The sequence below is a fragment of the Carassius gibelio genome, chromosome B23, assembly GCF_023724105.1.
Source record: "Carassius gibelio isolate Cgi1373 ecotype wild population from Czech Republic chromosome B23, carGib1.2-hapl.c, whole genome shotgun sequence".
Taxonomy (NCBI): Eukaryota; Metazoa; Chordata; class Actinopteri; order Cypriniformes; family Cyprinidae; genus Carassius; species Carassius gibelio.
Genome location: NC_068418.1, coordinates 3,530,712 through 3,548,553, shown reverse-complemented (window position 1 = coordinate 3,548,553; position 17,842 = coordinate 3,530,712). Strand labels below are relative to the sequence as shown.

Here is a 17,842-nt window from a genome sequence, read left to right as displayed (position 1 = left end):
CCCCGGAGACCGTCCACCACCTGCTCTGGGAGTGCAGCACTGCGCGGGACCTGTGGGCCAAGACCGGCCCCCTGTATTTCCCGTGCCTACCAGTGGGTGGGGCCCAGTTCGGGTACCAGCTCGCCATCCTTGGGGTGGGCCGGGGCTTGAAGGACTTGACGGCACAGAAATTTACCTCGCTCTGGCTCACCCTCAACGTCATCAAGGATGCCATCTGGGCCACCAGAAACCTGCTGGTGGGGAAGCGCGTTACGGTAACCCTCCATGCATGCGAGCTAAAGGTAACATCAATGCTGCAGGGGTACCGGACGACGATATTCGGACGGGGGGGCCGGGGTCGCACGGAGAGGGTCCCGGCAGGCACCGACCCTGGCCGCCCGTAGATGCACCCTCACCACTCTGGCTACGGGAACAGCGGGCCAGCGGGCCGGAGGAGAGGGGATCTCCGCTGAGTCCATAAAGTAGCATCTCATGTCCCTGTTCTGGAGAGTGGGGTGATGACCCACTTGATAAGGACTCACCCCCGGTCTTGCACAACAGATGATTTTTAATTGGTGTTTTTTATTGTTTTATCATGAAATAGGTTTTATTAACATATATATATATATATATATACGAGGCTTGTTTGCTTTTTTAAAATTTGTATTTTACTTTTGGAACTGACCGTACCTTTTAAACACACCTCAATAATGGACTTTTAAAAACAAGCAAAACACTGTGGTTTTAATCAATGCTTTTTAATAATGATTGTTTCTTTCATTTTACCATGTGTATTTATTATATATTATATTGCTTGTTTTAATGTGTGATTAAAAAGAAAATGGTGTGTGAAAACGAAAAAAATGCAAATGAAAAAAATGTAAATGGTGACAATAAAAATTTTTCGAAAGAAAAATCTGTTCTTATCAGTTTAATATCTGATACGTCCCCCATCCGGGGACTACATATTAAATGGATTTTTAGATCACGGAGCTGGAGCCGGGGCTTGCTCCGTCCACTCCATGCATCGGCCTGGTATTGCAGTGTCTCCAGGAACGGTGTGCTTTCCCTTTTTGGGGATTGCCATTTATTGTGTCGAATAGCAGAACAAGGAATGAGAGCTGCCATTGCAGATGCTGTGGTTTATTGCAAACTTTTTTCCTGATGTGTCCTCCTGGGGTCTTGGACTCTTCCACTAACGATGCACCCACCTGAGGTCTTGAAGTGGTGGTGCATCTAGACGAGGTGGTGCATCGAATCAGGTGTGTTTGTTTAAAGAGAGTCATCTAAAACTGGCGTTGGGAAGCACCGGCCCATGAGCTTGGCAGTTTCCAGGCCAGTAACGGAAGGCACCCGTCCTTCCTTTCCTGGAGCGGGGGCGGAGGGCTAACCGTTGGTGAGGATGGTAGAGATGCAAATCAGACCTCTGGCTGACCGCCTGCGCCTTCATACTTACCTGGCAGGGGAGACACCATGATCAAGAAGGCGGTTCACCCAGGGCGAGGCTTGTCCATTGCACTCCGGCCATGCTGACCCCTGCGAATTCCCCAAATGCGGGAATCTCGACTGCATAATTTATGGTAGTGGGGGACTGCGTTCGCGCTCTCCCCTGAAATTGTTGGTGAAACAAAGCAGAAGAGGTTTTTACAGTTTTTTATTTATTTCCATTTCAGAATGGGGAGTTCTGTCACATGCGAGATACGTGTTGTGCGCCTGTGAAACAAAGTCACTTACGCTCTTGAAAAATCAGACCCTGGTGGGTAGTTTAGTTCGAACATAGCGCAGACCTTACTTTGAAAGTAGATTGGACTGACTGCAGCCTAGCTGTATCTGTCTCCATGTTGTTTGTTTGTCCTTTTTTTCGATTCGTATTAATTTTGTTGTCGCTTACAGCGCCACCTAGTGGCCTGTCGCCGCGCCCTTTTTCACCTGGCCTCGGACTGAGCCCCTGCACAGGTGTGCCGATTTGGGTGAAGGGATCTCACTCCTTCCCGGAGTTATAGCCATTCGAGCCACCTCGGACACGCCACCTTAGCACGTTTTGAGGTCCCCTCGCCAAGGTGAATGGAAATTTCCTCTTTTTTTGGATGATTATTGACAGTCAGACTCCAGAGAAGCTTTCTGTGCTGATTTGGGTGGGACTGGGCCAAATACCTGGCGCTAGGTTGCAAAAGAAGGTTTTCGACAAAATCCAAAATACCCGAAAATTTCGTCAGAGCGACGAGCCAATCTGAGACCTGCGTCTCGTTCGGCTCGAGCCAAGGATTCCGATGACATAAGGCACGTGGCTCTGCGACCAACCGTTTGGGAGTTACGAGCGATGCCGTACTTTCCGTCAGGCCGATCGGGACGAGGCCCGGTGACGTTGTAGACAGGGGAGGCTACCACCATCCCCCAGCGTTTTTAGGTCTCCCAAAACTTACCAAAGCCGAGATGGGCATCGCCGTGTCCGGCTTCCTCCCTGCTGCGTCTTAGCAGCATCGCTTCTCGGCCTTTTGGCTAAGATCAAGTGTAGTATCTGTTCTTATCAGTTTAATATCTGATACGTCCCCCATCCGGGGACTACATATTAAATGGATTTTTAGATCACGGAGCTGGAGCCGGGGCTTGCTCCGTCCACTCCATGCATCGGCCTGGTATTGCAGTGTCTCCAGGAACGGTGTGCTTTCCCTTTTTGGGGATTGCCATTTATTGTGTCGAATAGCAGAACAAGGAATGAGAGCTGCCATTGCAGATGCTGTGGTTTATTGCAAACTTTTTTCCTGATGTGTCCTCCTGGGGTCTTGGACTCTTCCACTAACGATGCACCCACCTGAGGTCTTGAAGTGGTGGTGCATCTAGACGAGGTGGTGCATCGAATCAGGTGTGTTTGTTTAAAGAGAGTCATCTAAAACTGGCGTTGGGAAGCACCGGCCCATGAGCTTGGCAGTTTCCAGGCCAGTAACGGAAGGCACCCGTCCTTCCTTTCCTGGAGCGGGGGCGGAGGGCTAACCGTTGGTGAGGATGGTAGAGATGCAAATCAGACCTCTGGCTGACCGCCTGCGCCTTCATACTTACCTGGCAGGGGAGACACCATGATCAAGAAGGCGGTTCACCCAGGGCGAGGCTTGTCCATTGCACTCCGGCCATGCTGACCCCTGCGAATTCCCCAAATGCGGGAATCTCGACTGCATAATTTATGGTAGTGGGGGACTGCGTTCGCGCTCTCCCCTGAAATTGTTGGTGAAACAAAGCAGAAGAGGTTTTTACAGTTTTTTATTTATTTCCATTTCAGAATGGGGAGTTCTGTCACATGCGAGATACGTGTTGTGCGCCTGTGAAACAAAGTCACTTACGCTCTTGAAAAATCAGACCCTGGTGGGTAGTTTAGTTCGAACATAGCGCAGACCTTACTTTGAAAGTAGATTGGACTGACTGCAGCCTAGCTGTATCTGTCTCCATGTTGTTTGTTTGTCCTTTTTTTCGATTCGTATTAATTTTGTTGTCGCTTACAGCGCCACCTAGTGGCCTGTCGCCGCGCCCTTTTTCACCTGGCCTCGGACTGAGCCCCTGCACAGGTGTGCCGATTTGGGTGAAGGGATCTCACTCCTTCCCGGAGTTATAGCCATTCGAGCCACCTCGGACACGCCACCTTAGCACGTTTTGAGGTCCCCTCGCCAAGGTGAATGGAAATTTCCTCTTTTTTTGGATGATTATTGACAGTCAGACTCCAGAGAAGCTTTCTGTGCTGATTTGGGTGGGACTGGGCCAAATACCTGGCGCTAGGTTGCAAAAGAAGGTTTTCGACAAAATCCAAAATACCCGAAAATTTCGTCAGAGCGACGAGCCAATCTGAGACCTGCGTCTCGTTCGGCTCGAGCCAAGGATTCCGATGACATAAGGCACGTGGCTCTGCGACCAACCGTTTGGGAGTTACGAGCGATGCCGTACTTTCCGTCAGGCCGATCGGGACGAGGCCCGGTGACGTTGTAGACAGGGGAGGCTACCACCATCCCCCAGCGTTTTTAGGTCTCCCAAAACTTACCAAAGCCGAGATGGGCATCGCCGTGTCCGGCTTCCTCCCTGCTGCGTCTTAGCAGCATCGCTTCTCGGCCTTTTGGCTAAGATCAAGTGTAGTATCTGTTCTTATCAGTTTAATATCTGATACGTCCCCCATCCGGGGACTACATATTAAATGGATTTTTAGATCACGGAGCTGGAGCCGGGGCTTGCTCCGTCCACTCCATGCATCGGCCTGGTATTGCAGTGTCTCCAGGAACGGTGTGCTTTCCCTTTTTGGGGATTGCCATTTATTGTGTCGAATAGCAGAACAAGGAATGAGAGCTGCCATTGCAGATGCTGTGGTTTATTGCAAACTTTTTTCCTGATGTGTCCTCCTGGGGTCTTGGACTCTTCCACTAACGATGCACCCACCTGAGGTCTTGAAGTGGTGGTGCATCTAGACGAGGTGGTGCATCGAATCAGGTGTGTTTGTTTAAAGAGAGTCATCTAAAACTGGCGTTGGGAAGCACCGGCCCATGAGCTTGGCAGTTTCCAGGCCAGTAACGGAAGGCACCCGTCCTTCCTTTCCTGGAGCGGGGGCGGAGGGCTAACCGTTGGTGAGGATGGTAGAGATGCAAATCAGACCTCTGGCTGACCGCCTGCGCCTTCATACTTACCTGGCAGGGGAGACACCATGATCAAGAAGGCGGTTCACCCAGGGCGAGGCTTGTCCATTGCACTCCGGCCATGCTGACCCCTGCGAATTCCCCAAATGCGGGAATCTCGACTGCATAATTTATGGTAGTGGGGGACTGCGTTCGCGCTCTCCCCTGAAATTGTTGGTGAAACAAAGCAGAAGAGGTTTTTACAGTTTTTTATTTATTTCCATTTCAGAATGGGGAGTTCTGTCACATGCGAGATACGTGTTGTGCGCCTGTGAAACAAAGTCACTTACGCTCTTGAAAAATCAGACCCTGGTGGGTAGTTTAGTTCGAACATAGCGCAGACCTTACTTTGAAAGTAGATTGGACTGACTGCAGCCTAGCTGTATCTGTCTCCATGTTGTTTGTTTGTCCTTTTTTTCGATTCGTATTAATTTTGTTGTCGCTTACAGCGCCACCTAGTGGCCTGTCGCCGCGCCCTTTTTCACCTGGCCTCGGACTGAGCCCCTGCACAGGTGTGCCGATTTGGGTGAAGGGATCTCACTCCTTCCCGGAGTTATAGCCATTCGAGCCACCTCGGACACGCCACCTTAGCACGTTTTGAGGTCCCCTCGCCAAGGTGAATGGAAATTTCCTCTTTTTTTGGATGATTATTGACAGTCAGACTCCAGAGAAGCTTTCTGTGCTGATTTGGGTGGGACTGGGCCAAATACCTGGCGCTAGGTTGCAAAAGAAGGTTTTCGACAAAATCCAAAATACCCGAAAATTTCGTCAGAGCGACGAGCCAATCTGAGACCTGCGTCTCGTTCGGCTCGAGCCAAGGATTCCGATGACATAAGGCACGTGGCTCTGCGACCAACCGTTTGGGAGTTACGAGCGATGCCGTACTTTCCGTCGCTGCAGTTCCACCGTCAGGCCGATCGGGACAAGGCCCGGTGACGTTGCAGACAGGGGAGGGTACTACGATCCCGCAGTGTTTCGGGTGTTTTCATCTTTGTTTGATTGTCTTTTTACATTACATTTTCCCTATTTTTCAGCTTACGGCGCCACCTACTGGCCTGTCGCCACGCCCCTTTTCGAGCCACCTCGGACACGCCACCTTAGCACGTTTTGAGGTCCCCTCGCCAAGGTGAATGGAAATTTCCTCTTTTTTTGGATGATTATTGACAGTCAGACTCCAGAGAAGCTTTCTGTGCTGATTTGGGTGGGACTGGGCCAAATACCTGGCGCTAGGTTGCAAAAGAAGGTTTTCGACAAAATCCAAAATACCCGAAAATTTCGTCAGAGCGACGAGCCAATCTGAGACCTGCGTCTCGTTCGGCTCGAGCCAAGGATTCCGATGACATAAGGCACGTGGCTCTGCGACCAACCGTTTGGGAGTTACGAGCGATGCCGTACTTTCCGTCGCTGCAGTTCCACCGTCAGGCCGATCGGGACAAGGCCCGGTGACGTTGCAGACAGGGGAGGGTACTACGATCCCGCAGTGTTTCGGGTGTTTTCATCTTTGTTTGATTGTCTTTTTACATTACATTTTCCCTATTTTTCAGCTTACGGCGCCACCTACTGGCCTGTCGCCACGCCCCTTTTCGAGCCACCTCGGACACGCCACCTTAGCACGTTTTGAGGTCCCCTCGCCAAGGTGAATGGAAATTTCCTCTTTTTTTGGATGATTATTGACAGTCAGACTCCAGAGAAGCTTTCTGTGCTGATTTGGGTGGGACTGGGCCAAATACCTGGCGCTAGGTTGCAAAAGAAGGTTTTCGACAAAATCCAAAATACCCGAAAATTTCGTCAGAGCGACGAGCCAATCTGAGACCTGCGTCTCGTTCGGCTCGAGCCAAGGATTCCGATGACATAAGGCACGTGGCTCTGCGACCAACCGTTTGGGAGTTACGAGCGATGCCGTACTTTCCGTCGCTGCAGTTCCACCGTCAGGCCGATCGGGACAAGGCCCGGTGACGTTGCAGACAGGGGAGGGTACTACGATCCCGCAGTGTTTCGGGTGTTTTCATCTTTGTTTGATTGTCTTTTTACATTACATTTTCCCTATTTTTCAGCTTACGGCGCCACCTACTGGCCTGTCGCCACGCCCCTTTTCGAGCCACCTCGGACACGCCACCTTAGCACGTTTTGAGGTCCCCTCGCCAAGGTGAATGGAAATTTCCTCTTTTTTTGGATGATTATTGACAGTCAGACTCCAGAGAAGCTTTCTGTGCTGATTTGGGTGGGACTGGGCCAAATACCTGGCGCTAGGTTGCAAAAGAAGGTTTTCGACAAAATCCAAAATACCCGAAAATTTCGTCAGAGCGACGAGCCAATCTGAGACCTGCGTCTCGTTCGGCTCGAGCCAAGGATTCCGATGACATAAGGCACGTGGCTCTGCGACCAACCGTTTGGGAGTTACGAGCGATGCCGTACTTTCCGTCGCTGCAGTTCCACCGTCAGGCCGATCGGGACAAGGCCCGGTGACGTTGCAGACAGGGGAGGGTACTACGATCCCGCAGTGTTTCGGGTGTTTTCATCTTTGTTTGATTGTCTTTTTACATTACATTTTCCCTATTTTTCAGCTTACGGCGCCACCTACTGGCCTGTCGCCACGCCCCTTTTCGAGCCACCTCGGACACGCCACCTTAGCACGTTTTGAGGTCCCCTCGCCAAGGTGAATGGAAATTTCCTCTTTTTTTGGATGATTATTGACAGTCAGACTCCAGAGAAGCTTTCTGTGCTGATTTGGGTGGGACTGGGCCAAATACCTGGCGCTAGGTTGCAAAAGAAGGTTTTCGACAAAATCCAAAATACCCGAAAATTTCGTCAGAGCGACGAGCCAATCTGAGACCTGCGTCTCGTTCGGCTCGAGCCAAGGATTCCGATGACATAAGGCACGTGGCTCTGCGACCAACCGTTTGGGAGTTACGAGCGATGCCGTACTTTCCGTCGCTGCAGTTCCACCGTCAGGCCGATCGGGACAAGGCCCGGTGACGTTGCAGACAGGGGAGGGTACTACGATCCCGCAGTGTTTCGGGTGTTTTCATCTTTGTTTGATTGTCTTTTTACATTACATTTTCCCTATTTTTCAGCTTACGGCGCCACCTACTGGCCTGTCGCCACGCCCCTTTTCGAGCCACCTCGGACACGCCACCTTAGCACGTTTTGAGGTCCCCTCGCCAAGGTGAATGGAAATTTCCTCTTTTTTTGGATGATTATTGACAGTCAGACTCCAGAGAAGCTTTCTGTGCTGATTTGGGTGGGACTGGGCCAAATACCTGGCGCTAGGTTGCAAAAGAAGGTTTTCGACAAAATCCAAAATACCCGAAAATTTCGTCAGAGCGACGAGCCAATCTGAGACCTGCGTCTCGTTCGGCTCGAGCCAAGGATTCCGATGACATAAGGCACGTGGCTCTGCGACCAACCGTTTGGGAGTTACGAGCGATGCCGTACTTTCCGTCGCTGCAGTTCCACCGTCAGGCCGATCGGGACAAGGCCCGGTGACGTTGCAGACAGGGGAGGGTACTACGATCCCGCAGTGTTTCGGGTGTTTTCATCTTTGTTTGATTGTCTTTTTACATTACATTTTCCCTATTTTTCAGCTTACGGCGCCACCTACTGGCCTGTCGCCACGCCCCTTTTCGAGCCACCTCGGACACGCCACCTTAGCACGTTTTGAGGTCCCCTCGCCAAGGTGAATGGAAATTTCCTCTTTTTTTGGATGATTATTGACAGTCAGACTCCAGAGAAGCTTTCTGTGCTGATTTGGGTGGGACTGGGCCAAATACCTGGCGCTAGGTTGCAAAAGAAGGTTTTCGACAAAATCCAAAATACCCGAAAATTTCGTCAGAGCGACGAGCCAATCTGAGACCTGCGTCTCGTTCGGCTCGAGCCAAGGATTCCGATGACATAAGGCACGTGGCTCTGCGACCAACCGTTTGGGAGTTACGAGCGATGCCGTACTTTCCGTCGCTGCAGTTCCACCGTCAGGCCGATCGGGACAAGGCCCGGTGACGTTGCAGACAGGGGAGGGTACTACGATCCCGCAGTGTTTCGGGTGTTTTCATCTTTGTTTGATTGTCTTTTTACATTACATTTTCCCTATTTTTCAGCTTACGGCGCCACCTACTGGCCTGTCGCCACGCCCCTTTTCACCTGGCCTCGGACTGAGCCCCTGCACAGGTGTGCCGATTTGGGTGAAGGGATCTCACTCCTTCCCGGAGTTATAGCCATTCGAGCCACCTCGGACACGCCACCTTAGCACGTTTTGAGGTCCCCTCGCCAAGGTGAATGGAAATTTCCTCTTTTTTTGGATGATTATTGACAGTCAGACTCCAGAGAAGCTTTCTGTGCTGATTTGGGTGGGACTGGGCCAAATACCTGGCGCTAGGTTGCAAAAGAAGGTTTTCGACAAAATCCAAAATACCCGAAAATTTCGTCAGAGCGACGAGCCAATCTGAGACCTGCGTCTCGTTCGGCTCGAGCCAAGGATTCCGATGACATAAGGCACGTGGCTCTGCGACCAACCGTTTGGGAGTTACGAGCGATGCCGTACTTTCCGTCAGGCCGATCGGGACGAGGCCCGGTGACGTTGTAGACAGGGGAGGCTACCACCATCCCCCAGCGTTTTTAGGTCTCCCAAAACTTACCAAAGCCGAGATGGGCATCGCCGTGTCCGGCTTCCTCCCTGCTGCGTCTTAGCAGCATCGCTTCTCGGCCTTTTGGCTAAGATCAAGTATCTTGTCGGACGGTTGAGACTGCGATCGCCTCTTGGAGGTTTCCTGACTCGAGATCGTTTCATATCTTGAGTCACACAACTTCGAGAGGTATATTGAACTCTGCTGCTTCGGGCTCCAACAAGTTTTAAGGTGAGGTCTTTTAATTATTTATTTTGTTATTTATTGTTGTATTTATTGTTGTTTTAAGTTTTTAGGCTGTTGGTGCCTCCATCATGTCGGCTGCCCGTGCCGGCGTGCGGAGGCACCACAGCGTGCGTTTTTTATTCAGGCAGGGTGAGGGGAAGCTCCTGGGAATGTCCCGTATGGACTTTTCCAGGAAGCTGATCCAAAAGACCCTAGCTTTTAAATGTGATGACCTGAATTGTTTGATGACTCTGCCCTTGAACAAAGGATTTGATGTTAGTTTTAAAACCGCTTCCCTACTTAATGACTTTTGGCAAAGGTTTGAATCAGTTAAAGCCCAGTTCTCCATGTTCACTGTTGAGAAACTTTCTGATAACACACTTAAAACTGTGATTGTCAGGATGTTCAATGAAACCGTGACTGGAGATGATATTTGTGTTTGGTTGGGTAGATTTTGCACTGTTCGAGGCCAGCCTGTCAAAGTGTTAGATGAAGATGGCATTTGGACATGCTCCTGGCGAATTCCCATTAAACAATGGGAAGACGCTGGGGGCTACCAGGGCCTGAAACATCTGCCTTCCATGATTGTGCTCGGAGAGAACAGAGGCTACATACATTATCAAGGAATGCCCAAACTCTGCAGAAAGTGTGCAAGGTTTGGTCATCTAGCTGAAGCATGCCAAGAGTTAATCTGTGGGAAGTGTAGAGAAATTGGTCACAGTTTTGATGACTGTACCAATGGCAGACGGTGCAATCTTTGTGGAGAAACAAACCATCTCTACAGAGACTGCCCTAAAAGTTTTGCCAACAAGCTAAAAATGGCCGCCCCACATGGGCAACAAACAAAGGAACAAAGGAGAGAGGAGGCGGTCCCTGAGGTTTTGGCGGGAATTTCAAATTCCCAGCCGGCCTCAGGGATTGGGCAGGAAGGAGGAAGTGGGGCGGCCACAGGGGCGGAGGCAACGGAACAGGAAGTGGTAATGGAAGGAGAGGAAAGTGAGGAAGAGTCACTGGTAACAGTTTCGGATGGGGTGGAAGAATCCACCGGGAGTGAGACACAGTGTTCACTCCCTAATGCTCAGGTGCAAAAAAGACCTGCGGGGTCTCCTCTGATTGTAATGGAGGAGAAAAAATCTAGGGCAGCATATAAGCTCGATAGTTCCGACTCGGTAGATCTGGAGCGCATGTGGCCCCTAGAGTCCCCAAATGAGGTTTCCTTTTTGCACATTAAGCTAACAGCATCATCGCCAAAGGAGCCACAAGAGGTTCCCTCTGTGGTCTCTGAAGCGACAGGCATTTGCCCTCCTGACCTCAGCTCATCTGGGGAAAAGGAAAGACAAATGCTACAAGATGTAACATGATTTTAATCATATTTTTGTAGTCTTTTTGTTGTCTTCTGTTTTAAATGCCTCATACCTTTTTAACCCTACTGCTCATGGCCCTCACCATCTCTACTATCAATGTCAGAAGTGTGAGGTCCACCATTAGAGCACAGAGTATTTTGTCCCTTTTAAAATCTTTTAAGTCAGATTTGTTTTTATTACAAGAGTGTTCTCTGCCCTTTTTAACTAGGTACACAAAAATGGAAGAGCTATGGTCCGCAGGAGCCTCCATATGGAGCGGATCAAATTTTAACAAAAACGACGGAGTTGCGGTTTTAATTAATAATCCTAACATCCTGGTGAAGGGCAGCACTGTGGTGAGGCAAGGCCGGGCACTTTTAGTAAATCTGACCTTTTTAGACAGGGATTTTAATGTTCTTAATGTATATGGTTTTACGGAAAAGAACGAAAGATATGAGCTTTTAGAAGACTTGCAACCCCACATGCTAGGTAGGGCTCCCCTAATGGTAGCAGGGGATTTTAATTGTGTTTTATCTAAAACAGACAGGAAAAGGGTAGGGGAGGATTTCAGAGTGGACAAAACGTCGGTTTTATTGCAGGGTTTAGTCAGAGATTTTAATTTAGTCGACTGTTTTAAAATTTTGCATCAAAGAGAGGAGGGCTTCACCTGGTTCAGTGGTGATGGTACCAAAGCCTCTCGAATCGACTACGTATTTACAAGGGACTGCCCGCCAACCGATGCTACATTAACCCCCCTTTTTTTCTCTGATCACCTGATGCTGTCTTGCACCCTTTCACTGCCCATGGGTGTGACGGTAGGGGGAGGGCTGTGGAAGCTGAACTGTTCCCTGTTGGAAGACAAGAATGTAATTTTAGAATATAGGGAACAGTTCAGCCAATGGCAGACCCTCCAAGACTTTTATGATACACGTGCACAGTGGTGGGAGATGGTAAAGGACCGGACGAGACAGTTTTTTAGAAAGATAGGGAAAGAAAAGAAGAGTAGGGAAAAGAAATGCATGTTGGGGTTGCAAAAAAGACTACAAAGGTATTTTAATCTTTTAAATAATGGTTTTGATTTTAACAATGAAATCCAGGATGTAAAAAAGGAAATGTCAGTTTTAGCCAATATAGAAAGTAAAGGGGTCCTTTTAAGAAGCAAAGAGAGAGAAATTGAAGAAGGGGAAAAGTGTACCAGATATTTTTTTAAGAAAATAATAACAAGGGGTGGGGGGTTAACCAGGGTTAAAACAGGGGATAGGGAGGTTAACACAACAAAAGAGATTTTAGAGGATGTGGAAAAATTTTATGGGGCTTTATATAGTTTTAAAAAGGTACACTCAGACACCGTAAAAGAAGTTTTAAATTTTGTTGAGAAAAGGGTCGACTGTCAAAATGAGATTTTAGCCCAAGATTTGAACATTTTAGAAACCCAAAAAGCTCTTGGAGGTTTTAAAAGGGGGAAGTCCCCAGGAGTGGATGGACTTCCCCTGGAGTTTTATCTAACATTTTGGGACATTTTAGGACAAGAGCTTTTGACAGTTTTTAAAGAGTTTGAGACCCTCGACAGACTTCCAGACAGTTTTAGAATAGGGATAGTTTCTTTACTTCACAAAAAAGGTGACCGGACTGACTTAAAAAACTGGAGACCCATAACACTTTTAAATTTCGATTATAAACTTTTTAGCAAAGTTTTAGCGACACGCATGTCAACTGTTTTAGAGGACGTGATTCACCCGGATCAAGCTTGTTCTGTGCCCGGAAGAAAGATAACAGACAACCTAGTGCTGATTAGAGACGCCATCTGTTACGCGAGAGACAGAAATATTCGGCTAGTAGTCCTAAATTTAGATTTTGAAAAAGCATTTGATCGAGTCTCGCACCAGTACCTCTTCCAGGTTCTGGAGAAAATGGGGTTTCCAAAGAGGTTTATAGCCTGGGTGGGACTGCTGTACAAGGGAATAGTCAGCAAAATTCTAATAAATGGGCATCTTTCCAAAGCTGTGAACATACACAGTGGTGTCCGTCAGGGATGTCCTTTATCTCCTCTTCTGTATGTGGCTTGCATCGAGCCACTGGCACAGATCTTGAGAAGGGACAAATGGATCAAAGGACTGGACGTTCCTGGGACGGGGGGACTGACGGCGACCTGTGTTTTATATATGGACGACGTAACTCTTTTAGCCACAGACGTTTTATCAATACGAAGAGCACTGGACTTGACTGACTGGTACGGTCGGGCCTCGGGCGCCAAACTCAATAGAAACAAGTCCGAGGCCCAGCTCTTCGGGCCGTGGGGAGACGTGGACACAGGAGGACTTGATTTGGTTTTTAAAGACAACGATTTTAAGATTTTAGGCGTTAAATTTGATAAAGACGGGGGTGGACGGGAAAACTGGACTGACTTGTTAGGGAAAGTTAGGAAAAGACTGGGGTTTTGGGGACTAAGACAGATGACGATGGAAGGCAAGGTTTTAATTTTTAAATCTGTGATTTTACCTCTGATTTTACTTGTCTGTTCTGTTTTTAGCCCCCCTCGGTGGTTCCTGGGGAAACTGGAGAGGGCGGTGTTTTACTTCCTGTGGGGGTCCAAGTGGGAGCGCCTGAAGAGGGAGACCATCAAGAAAAGGCCGGAGAACGGTGGAAAAGGCCTCCCAGACCCCCACCTGTTTTTAGGCAGCCGCTTCACCGCCCTGCACATTAGTTATGCCACGACCCCATCCAAAGAAAACAAGACGGCTGCAATGGCGCGATTTTGGATGGGGTCTTACCTACGAACACTGAAAATTTTACCAGTGGACTTGAAAACCCCAGTGTCTTTTAACTTGCCCAAAGAGTACAGTTTTATAAAAAAGTTTTTAAAGAAATACCTTTTAGAGAGTGAAGATGTCACCATTTTAACTCAACACAAGTCTCTCATCTCTGTTGTGCAGGACCGGGAACCGGTGAGTCCAGTTCCGGGCCTCACACCAAGTGAGGCCAAACAGGTTTGGCGGAACGCGGCTCACCCCGCTCTCCAGAACAGGCACAAGGACTTATCGTGGATGGTGGCTCATGAGATCCTCCCGGTCAGGGCGGTTATGCACTCCAGAGGCATGGCCAAAAACCCCATCTGCCCGCGGTCCGGCTGCAATTCCCCGGAGACCGTCCACCACCTGCTCTGGGAGTGCAGCACTGCGCGGGACCTGTGGGCCAAGACCGGCCCCCTGTATTTCCCGTGCCTACCAGCGGGTGGGGCCCAGTTCGGGTACCAGCTCGCCATCCTTGGGGTGGGCCGGGGCTTGAAGGACTTGACGGCACAGAAATTTACCTCGCTCTGGCTCACCCTCAACGTCATCAAGGATGCCATCTGGGCCACCAGAAACCTGCTGGTGGGGAAGCGCGTTACGGTAACCCTCCATGCATGCGAGCTAAAGGTAACATCAATGCTGCAGGGGTACCGGACGACGATATTCGGACGGGGGGGCCGGGGTCGCACGGAGAGGGTCCCGGCAGGCACCGACCCTGGCCGCCCGTAGATGCACCCTCACCACTCTGGCTACGGGAACAGCGGGCCAGCGGGCCGGAGGAGAGGGGATCTCCGCTGAGTCCATAAAGTAGCATCTCATGTCCCTGTTCTGGAGAGTGGGGTGATGACCCACTTGATAAGGACTCACCCCCGGTCTTGCACAACAGATGATTTTTAATTGGTGTTTTTTATTGTTTTATCATGAAATAGGTTTTATTAACATACATATATATATATATATACGAGGCTTGTTTGCTTTTTTTAAAATTTGTATTTTACTTTTGGAACTGACCGTACCTTTTAAACACACCTCAATAATGGACTTTTAAAAACAAGCAAAACACTGTGGTTTTAATCAATGCTTTTTAATAATGATTGTTTCTTTCATTTTACCATGTGTATTTATTATATATTATATTGCTTGTTTTAATGTGTGATTAAAAAGAAAATGGTGTGTGAAAACGAAAAAAATGCAAATGAAAAAAATGTAAATGGTGACAATAAAACTTTTTCGAAAGAAAAATCTGTTCTTATCAGTTTAATATCTGATACGTCCCCCATCCGGGGACTACATATTAAATGGATTTTTAGATCACGGAGCTGGAGCCGGGGCTTGCTCCGTCCACTCCATGCATCGGCCTGGTATTGCAGTGTCTCCAGGAACGGTGTGCTTTCCCTTTTTGGGGATTGCCATTTATTGTGTCGAATAGCAGAACAAGGAATGAGAGCTGCCATTGCAGATGCTGTGGTTTATTGCAAACTTTTTTCCTGATGTGTCCTCCTGGGGTCTTGGACTCTTCCACTAACGATGCACCCACCTGAGGTCTTGAAGTCTTTCACAGACGAGGTGGTGCATCGAATCAGGTGTGTTTGTTTAAAGAGAGTCATCTAAAACTGGCGTTGGGAAGCACCGGCCCATGAGCTTGGCAGTTTCCAGGCCAGTAACGGAAGGCACCCGTCCTTCCTTTCCTGGAGTGGGGGCGGAGGGCTAACCGTTGGTGAGGATGGTAGAGATGCAAATCAGACCTCTGGCTGACCGCCTGGGCCTTCATACTTACCTGGCAGGGGAGACACCATGATCAAGAAGGCGGTTCACCCAGGGCGAGGCTTGTCCATTGCACTCCGGCCATGCTGACCCCTGCGAATTCCCCAAATGCGGGAATCTCGACTGCATAATTTATGGTAGTGGGGGACTGCGTTCGCGCTCTCCCCTGAAATTGTTGGTGAAACAAAGCAGAAGAGGTTTTTACAGTTTTTTATTTATTTCCATTTCAGAATGGGGAGTTCTGTCACATGCGAGATACGTGTTGTGCGCCTGTGAAACAAAGTCACTTACGCTCTTGAAAAATCAGACCCTGGTGGGTAGTTTAGTTCGAACATAGCGCAGACCTTACTTTGAAAGTAGATTGGACTGACTGCAGCCTAGCTGTATCTGTCTCCATGTTGTTTGTTTGTCCTTTTTTTCGATTCGTATTAATTTTGTTGTCGCTTACAGCGCCACCTAGTGGCCTGTCGCCGCGCCCTTTTTCACCTGGCCTCGGACTGAGCCCCTGCACAGGTGTGCCGATTTGGGTGAAGGGATCTCACTCCTTCCCGGAGTTATAGCCATTCGAGCCACCTCGGACACGCCACCTTAGCACGTTTTGAGGTCCCCTCGCCAAGGTGAATGGAAATTTCCTCTTTTTTTGGATGATTATTGACAGTCAGACTCCAGAGAAGCTTTCTGTGCTGATTTGGGTGGGACTGGGCCAAATACCTGGCGCTAGGTTGCAAAAGAAGGTTTTCGACAAAATCCAAAATACCCGAAAATTTCGTCAGAGCGACGAGCCAATCTGAGACCTGCGTCTCGTTCGGCTCGAGCCAAGGATTCCGATGACATAAGGCACGTGGCTCTGCGACCAACCGTTTGGGAGTTACGAGCGATGCCGTACTTTCCGTCGCTGCAGTTCCACCGTCAGGCCGATCGGGACAAGGCCCGGTGACGTTGCAGACAGGGGAGGGTACTACGATCCCGCAGTGTTTCGGGTGTTTTCATCTTTGTTTGATTGTCTTTTTACATTACATTTTCCCTATTTTTCAGCTTACGGCGCCACCTACTGGCCTGTCGCCACGCCCCTTTTCGAGCCACCTCGGACACGCCACCTTAGCACGTTTTGAGGTCCCCTCGCCAAGGTGAATGGAAATTTCCTCTTTTTTTGGATGATTATTGACAGTCAGACTCCAGAGAAGCTTTCTGTGCTGATTTGGGTGGGACTGGGCCAAATACCTGGCGCTAGGTTGCAAAAGAAGGTTTTCGACAAAATCCAAAATACCCGAAAATTTCGTCAGAGCGACGAGCCAATCTGAGACCTGCGTCTCGTTCGGCTCGAGCCAAGGATTCCGATGACATAAGGCACGTGGCTCTGCGACCAACCGTTTGGGAGTTACGAGCGATGCCGTACTTTCCGTCGCTGCAGTTCCACCGTCAGGCCGATCGGGACAAGGCCCGGTGACGTTGCAGACAGGGGAGGGTACTACGATCCCGCAGTGTTTCGGGTGTTTTCATCTTTGTTTGATTGTCTTTTTACATTACATTTTCCCTATTTTTCAGCTTACGGCGCCACCTACTGGCCTGTCGCCACGCCCCTTTTCACCTGGCCTCGGACTGAGCCCCTGCACAGGTGTGCCGATTTGGGTGAAGGGATCTCACTCCTTCCCGGAGTTATAGCCATTCGAGCCACCTCGGACACGCCACCTTAGCACGTTTTGAGGTCCCCTCGCCAAGGTGAATGGAAATTTCCTCTTTTTTTGGATGATTATTGACAGTCAGACTCCAGAGAAGCTTTCTGTGCTGATTTGGGTGGGACTGGGCCAAATACCTGGCGCTAGGTTGCAAAAGAAGGTTTTCGACAAAATCCAAAATACCCGAAAATTTCGTCAGAGCGACGAGCCAATCTGAGACCTGCGTCTCGTTCGGCTCGAGCCAAGGATTCCGATGACATAAGGCACGTGGCTCTGCGACCAACCGTTTGGGAGTTACGAGCGATGCCGTACTTTCCGTCAGGCCGATCGGGACGAGGCCCGGTGACGTTGTAGACAGGGGAGGCTACCACCATCCCCCAGCGTTTTTAGGTCTCCCAAAACTTACCAAAGCCGAGATGGGCATCGCCGTGTCCGGCTTCCTCCCTGCTGCGTCTTAGCAGCATCGCTTCTCGGCCTTTTGGCTAAGATCAAGTGTAGTATCTGTTCTTATCAGTTTAATATCTGATACGTCCCCCATCCGGGGACTACATATTAAATGGATTTTTAGATCACGGAGCTGGAGCCGGGGCTTGCTCCGTCCACTCCATGCATCGGCCTGGTATTGCAGTGTCTCCAGGAACGGTGTGCTTTCCCTTTTTGGGGATTGCCATTTATTGTGTCGAATAGCAGAACAAGGAATGAGAGCTGCCATTGCAGATGCTGTGGTTTATTGCAAACTTTTTTCCTGATGTGTCCTCCTGGGGTCTTGGACTCTTCCACTAACGATGCACCCACCTGAGG

General features: G+C 49.4%; 7 non-coding genes and 2 pseudogenes across 7 annotated transcripts; all 9 read left to right on the top strand.

Annotated features, from left to right (window-relative positions):
• Window positions 1–872: 872 nt before the first annotated feature.
• On the top strand, window positions 873–1,048 carry LOC128012653 (uncharacterized; annotated as a pseudogene).
• A 379-nt stretch (window positions 1,049–1,427) lies between these two features.
• Window positions 1,428–1,591, top strand: LOC128012318 (U1 spliceosomal RNA). Its single transcript, XR_008182841.1, has one exon. It is a non-coding gene; the product is annotated as a U1 spliceosomal RNA (small nuclear RNA).
• Window positions 1,592–2,458: 867 nt separating this feature from the next.
• Window positions 2,459–2,649, top strand: LOC128012560 (U2 spliceosomal RNA). The gene has a single exon (XR_008183084.1). It is a non-coding gene; the product is annotated as a U2 spliceosomal RNA (small nuclear RNA).
• A 379-nt stretch (window positions 2,650–3,028) lies between these two features.
• Window positions 3,029–3,192, top strand: LOC128012317 (U1 spliceosomal RNA). The gene has a single exon (XR_008182840.1). It is a non-coding gene; the product is annotated as a U1 spliceosomal RNA (small nuclear RNA).
• An 867-nt stretch (window positions 3,193–4,059) lies between these two features.
• LOC128012559 (U2 spliceosomal RNA) lies at window positions 4,060–4,250 on the top strand. The gene has a single exon (XR_008183083.1). It is a non-coding gene; the product is annotated as a U2 spliceosomal RNA (small nuclear RNA).
• Window positions 4,251–4,629: 379 nt separating this feature from the next.
• On the top strand, window positions 4,630–4,793 carry LOC128012316 (U1 spliceosomal RNA). The gene has a single exon (XR_008182839.1). It is a non-coding gene; the product is annotated as a U1 spliceosomal RNA (small nuclear RNA).
• Window positions 4,794–14,822: 10,029 nt separating this feature from the next.
• LOC128012646 (uncharacterized) lies at window positions 14,823–14,996 on the top strand (annotated as a pseudogene).
• A 374-nt stretch (window positions 14,997–15,370) lies between these two features.
• Window positions 15,371–15,534, top strand: LOC128012315 (U1 spliceosomal RNA). The gene has a single exon (XR_008182838.1). It is a non-coding gene; the product is annotated as a U1 spliceosomal RNA (small nuclear RNA).
• Window positions 15,535–17,503: 1,969 nt separating this feature from the next.
• On the top strand, window positions 17,504–17,694 carry LOC128012558 (U2 spliceosomal RNA). The gene has a single exon (XR_008183082.1). It is a non-coding gene; the product is annotated as a U2 spliceosomal RNA (small nuclear RNA).
• Window positions 17,695–17,842: the final 148 nt, after the last annotated feature.